At 41.1% G+C, this 6,390-nt stretch overlaps 1 pseudogene; it reads left to right on the top strand.

Moving 5' to 3' along the window:
• Positions 1-4,787: 4,787 nt before the first annotated feature.
• LOC147462563 (uncharacterized) lies at positions 4,788-6,132 on the top strand (annotated as a pseudogene).
• Positions 6,133-6,390: the final 258 nt, after the last annotated feature.

Below are 6,390 nucleotides of genomic sequence, written 5' to 3'. Positions count from 1 at the left end.
CAGCTACAAAAGTAGACAGTACAGTGTGGCACTACTGGCTTAGGCATATGAGTGCCAAAGGAATGCAAATCCTTCAATCAAAGAAGCTTCTACCAAGTTTGAAAGAAGTGGACTTAGAGTTCTGTGAATATTGTGTTTACGGTAAACAGAAGAGGGTAAAATTTCAAAAGGCAAGAAATGGAAGAAAAATAAAAACTTTAATTAGTTCTTTCTGATATTTGGGGTCTTGCAAGTACACCATCACTTGGTGGCTCATTGTACTATGTAGCATTCATACACGATGAAACTAGGAAAACATAGGTTTATGTAATGAAGAAAAAAATCAATGTGTTTTCCATATTTCAAAGGTGGGAAGCCTTTTTGGAAAATGAAGCGGGTACCAGACTTAAATGCCTCAGATCCGACAATGGAGGCAAATATTGCATACAAGCTTTGAAAGCTTTTATGTTAGCAATGGAATTAGGAGGCTAAGAAAAACCCCAAGGATACCTCAACAAAATGGAATTTCAACAAGGATGAACAAAACAGTCATGGAGCAAGCATGAAGCATGAGGCTACATGGAGGTCTTCCGCTTGAGCTTTTGTGTGAGACGAGAGGGTGCACTGGTATATCCTTCTCCTCCCAACCTCCTTACTTAAAGCCCTTGGCCCTTTCAAGTAGGACCCCTAAATTTATGCTTGGCCCTCGGCTCCTATCCGCACTGATCCATTCAGTCCCTAGCCCTTGGCCTACTGCTCGGTACTACCGTTGACCTGACATTACTCCCCCCTTGGAGAAGCGTTTTCGTCGTGAAAAATAAAAGTGGTGAGATCTTCCTAAGAACATTAATGTTTTTTGTAGTGGCATCTTTTAAGGATGCACGTGTTTGTTGGACCAAAGTACAATGCATTAGAAGGTTCAATGAAACCAAGAGTTACACCTTGAGTTTCAACATTGTTATCCTTTTGCAACCATCTTGTATAACCAGCTCATAGACAACATAGCATGTAAACTGCATTTAGAACTCACTTAAACGAGATATCACAACTAGGATGTACCCAAAAGAGTACTTCTTTTCACATTCCATGAAAGTAACTTGTTGTTGTAACTCATCATCCAAGCGTAAGTCTTTGCCTTGTTATCTTCTTGTAATAGTAAACAACCCCACCATAGCTAGCATTCAAGGTTGAACCCAATGTAAAAATGAAGAGACAAAACTTAGTCGCAAACACGCTTTATCTTATGGTAAGAAAACTCCAACTAGAGCAATACATGCTTCTAATTGACCTACTTGGTGCTAACATTTAGACTTTGCATATCCTTTACCACAAGATTAAACTTGTAATCTACCTATCCTCGTGGGATAGCTGACATTATTGAGGTGTGTTTCTCCATAGTTTACAAACAGTCTTCCAAAGTGACTGTTAAACGGGAATCGCAATATCATACAACATTGCTGAGATGAATCAACAATGTCATGAATAACCATCTTGGTTAACTTGAAAAATCCACAATCACCCAAACCTAGCCATGACCTCTATTGGTGATTGGTAGACCCAAAAGTAATATCATAGAGATATTGCACATAGAGTGCAAAATGCTAGGGCCCATAACACCTAGTGTGCATGCATTTAGGAAAAACAAATCCAAACCTGCATATCCATGATCATACTTGCCAATACTTATGGTGAATGTGATGCTCCTAGCACACATTATAGAGAGTAGTGTAAACAGTTCTGAAAAGAAACCGAATACTTTCTACTGTAATCATTTGCAAGCCTTGTTGAAGTGTTTGAATCATAATATAAGGTGAAACATTAATCACTTCTAGGTACAAACAATGAATTTTTCATTAACAACTCATTGCCTTGATATATGAATAAAGAACCATCCGTTAGTGTTGTTTAGCCACATTTGTAACCTTAACAAGTTTTGCGTATCCGCTAAATTTTTTACCACTGAAATTGTTCTTGATACGACGTCCTGAAAATGGTCTACAAAACGGATATGACTAGCACCTAGAGACATCTTCGCGACACATAATTGAAGTAGCAGTGCGAGTGTCAGTCCTAGAGACTCATATTCTCCACATGTGGAATATGTCTTAGGTAAGGATGTCCGAAAAAAGAACTTCCTTCAAGTACAAGATGTACTTGGGTGGGGAGGTAACTGTAAACATGCATACGACGTGCGTGAGAGGGACCCTCATTATCCATGCTTCACAGGAGCTAAGCAAACTCCTTGAGTTCCTAGACCATGTTGTATCCCATTTGACAACGTGTGCCAAATCAAACCCTACAAATGGGTCCATAACTGCATAGGCTAGAAATATACTTTGGACACTACGATCCAAATTAATCGTTGGCTCTTACATGACCTTGTCATCTCTTTGAAGAGAAAAAATGGATGAAGGCATTGAATCTTATTCATCCGACTTGAAAAAGGCAAGAAAAGCATATTCAAAAGTGGAAATAAATCGAATTAGATGTGTACCTAGAGGTTGAACATAAAATTTCACTTACCCGTAGCTACACGCACTTTGCAAACCTAAAACATACAACTAGAAAGGTGCCTTACCATAAATTAGCCTTGAAGATATAGTAATTGATTACCTGTTAAACACTAAAGGAAAGATTAGTGAAAAACAAGCAATAGGATCTGGTAACCCTGGGTGTTGACTTTGTAATCCAAACCCCTTGGTTAGCTGTTGGATGTTGCCTTTGCAATCCAAACCCCTTGGTTATCTTCTACCATGTCAAACCACTTGGGTGGACTTTGCACAAAAACTACTCGAACTAGCATCCCCAATGGTGTTGAACATAGTCCATCGTGGTCAAAAATATTTGGAATCAACTAAGAAAGTTGAATTTTTCCACTATTCCTTGGTAGATTGTGGACTTCTTGTTATAGAATTGATTTTATTATTTATTGTAGCTGACACGTGGAAAAGACTAGACCCAGCTTGGCCTATGCGAATGGATATGTATATCATGTAAATTTTATTATTCAAGTGCTCTTTTATGAGCTTTGGTCATTTATGACCGGCCGGCCAGTTTGTAACCAATTTGACCATTCAAGAAATCTATATAACAAATACATGCAAGAGGGAAATGGTCACTCTTGCACGGGGGGAGATTGCACCCAGCGTCATCTTATTCTTCTCTTCCCTCCTCTCTTCTGTCTCGTCGTGTTAGGCATAGCACTCCTCTCTAGGAGGTGCGCCTGCACAGGCTGTCTTGCTCTCTCTCGCTCTCTTTCCCTCTCTGTTGTGTTGTGCTCGATTATGGATTTGCGTGAGTCGACAGGTACGTAGATTCATTCATTTTCATCTTGCTATGTGCTATTTTGAGTATTTTGCAGGGCAGCCAGGCTTCCGACTGTAGCAGTGGTATCAGAGCACGAGGCTACAATTTGGGTAACAAACAACTTGGCATCCAAGTAAAACTCCATGATTTTCCTTTGAGGAATATAGATCCTTGCGATTCTACACTACAGATAAGCTACTTAAGCTTTTCTACTCCTTTGAATTTTGTTGTTTTATCTCTCTATGATTCTGAAATATTTCTAGATCTTAATATTAATCTTTTATCATTTTAAGAGAGTTAGTGTAATCATATTAATTATAGATAATAAGTATCTATCGGTGTTTATTATAAGAATACTTATGGCAAGATTGTTTCAGTTTATAGAATTGGTTTAGAAAATCAAGTGGGCATATGGGATTAATAATAATAATAATAATATCAAATAGAACGTAGAGGTAATTAGAGAAAGTAATAAGTTACTAGGAACTCCTTGAATGATTAGCTAAACCTTGTGTTACAAGCTTAAGCAAAAGAGTGTTAAGATAATAGATATACGAATTCGATGGGTAGTAGAAGAATGGAGGAAGCACGGACCAGGGACACACTCTCAGCTCTCAGCTCCAGGGGATGCTTTCTAGCAGAAAAACCCCTATGAGGTGCTGCCTTCAAATTCCACCAAGACGGGAACACCTGCAGCCTCACATGTCGCCATCAAATAGCTGAGGACGCTATCAACCTTGATGTCCGCAGGACAGAGCCCACGTCAACCTCGTCATCGGCCACCTCACGAACTTTGGCTACCGTTCGTTAAACACCCATAGCACTGAGCGTTCTCTGTCTCTGGCCAAATGGCAGTGCACCCACACTTCCGCCTCTTACTCTCTCTCTCTCAGTACTCTCTTGCCGTATCTCCCTCTCAACCACTTGCATGTGCAAGTTTGCAACCTCCTCTTTTTGCATGGTTTTCACAACCAACAGCCGAATATCACCTACCACCTCATGCAGCAACAACGAGTGGCTCTCTGTCTCCTCCTCTTGCAGAGTAGACTAACACCAGTCTCTCTCTCTCTCTCTCTCTCTCTCTCTCTCTCTCTCTCTCTCTCTCTCTCTCTCTCTCTCTCTCTCTCTCTCTCTCTCTCTCTCTCTCTCTCTCTCTCTCTCTCTCTCTCTCTCTCTCTCTCTCTCTCTCTCTCTCTCTCTCTCTCTCTCTCTCTCTCTCTCTCTCTCTCTCTCTCTCTCTCTCTCTCTTTCGAGTGGCGACCCAAATCGCTCTCTTACTCCCTGACGACTCCAACTCCATGTAGCGGTTGTCTTTCTCTCTGTCTTTGGCCCATTAGCAGTCCCTCACACACACCTCTCTCTCTTTGATCTCTCTCTCTTTGTCCCACTGGCAGTCCCTCACACACACCTCTCTCTCTTTGATCCATGTCGATCAATGCTCCTCTCTCTCTCTGTGTGATATCGGCCATCCAATCTCTCTTTCTTTTCTTTTTTTTGTGTGCATGCTAACATTAGCTACTTGTTTCTCTCTCGACTCTCAACAACCGCTCCCACACACAGACACACACACAAGACGACGTCAGGCCATCATCATCTGCAACCCTCCCCCAATTTCTGGCTATGGTGAGCTCCTCGAGCGCCTCTCCTCCCTGGAGCAGTCTGTCCAGAAGCTTCTTTCAGAAAATAAACGCTCAAATTCTCAGTAGCATCTATTTCATTTGGAGCAGCAACATGAGACTTTCTCATCTCCCAGGTTGCGAGTGCCTTACCCTTTCACATTTGGAGTGACCAGTGCTTCCGTACCTTCCGTTTTCCAGATGCCCCTGCACTATCCTCGATTCTCACGTGCGGACTATGAGGCCATGGAGGAGTGGAGGCTCGCTCGTTTGCTGGAAGAGTATGGTCTGCCTATCCCTTCCACTCTCGCTGATATGCGCGAGCTTGCCATTGGGAACTTTCTATGGGAAACATAGAAACACTGACAAACTATTTACTCTTAGCCTTTTCCATCAGTAAAGGGTAAGGTTCCATTTCCTTATATGTTCTTCAGATTTCATGGATTCGCATGTAAGATATACATGCACACACATCACCTTGGAGAGTCTTTTGTTCGGCGGCTTTGACATTTTTCTCTGCTGAAGGTTATTATCTTCATTGAAATTGGTATCAGTTGTTTGTGTTTGCCTATAGTGGGAATGTTGTATGCCTTGATTTCCATTGTTGCTGGTTTTCTTATGTCGGCTGCCTGTCCTTGAAGAACAATGTGTTAATTTGTGTGTAGCTTTATGTGGTAGGTGTCTGCTAGCAGTGTTCAACCTTTAATGTGCTATCATTTGCTTTCCTGGCTTGATCATTCAAGCATGCTCCATGCTTTCAGGAATTTGTTACCTACAAATGTGGATGTGCAAGGAATTATAGGAAAGTGTCGTTTCTTCCCACGAGGCTAGTTTATGTTCCAATAGTAGTAACTGCAACAAGATTATGGAATGGCAATGCTGTGAATTGGGCTTGCCCAATGTGGAAAATGCTTCAGCTGAATTGCTTACAAAAATCTATGAGCAGAGGTTACTGTACGACTAGTGGATTTGTTTACATTATGCACAAGACTAAATTTATTTGTTTCTTTCTGTTTTGAAAGCAATGACTTCTTTGTATCCATTGCTTATGTAACCTAATGTAGAAAGAGTTCTCTCATAACTAGGTAAAGGGAGCAGAAAGCTTGAGGAGATGGACACCTCCAAGAAGCGTCAACAAGGCATGCCCCTGGGCACTTGGGAGCACTCTCTTCTCCCTCTCTTCCACAGGTCACTGTTTACAGAGGCGGACATTAACGAAACTCATCAGTGACTACTGCGATACTTTCTCAAACTGATTTCAATAAACGATCGTAGGAATTTTTTTTAAAGGTTTAGTCTTATTTTTAAGAATTTCACTTTATTTCATTTGATTTTGTACCCCACATTGTATTAGATCCATAAGTATTCTATTAGTTTGTTCCCATAGGCCTTTGGAAGCCGGATGATAAAACATTTCATTTCATTTCGCTCTCTCTTCCCTCTCCCACTACGATTCTTTGTAACGATGGACACAGATGAAGCTCTCCAA

Source organism: Adiantum capillus-veneris, chromosome 2 (assembly GCF_014529385.1).
Source record: "Adiantum capillus-veneris isolate H3 chromosome 2, ASM1452938v2, whole genome shotgun sequence".
Classification (NCBI taxonomy): domain Eukaryota; kingdom Viridiplantae; phylum Streptophyta; class Polypodiopsida; order Polypodiales; family Pteridaceae; genus Adiantum; species Adiantum capillus-veneris.
This window is presented reverse-complemented; position numbering and strand designations above follow the sequence as displayed.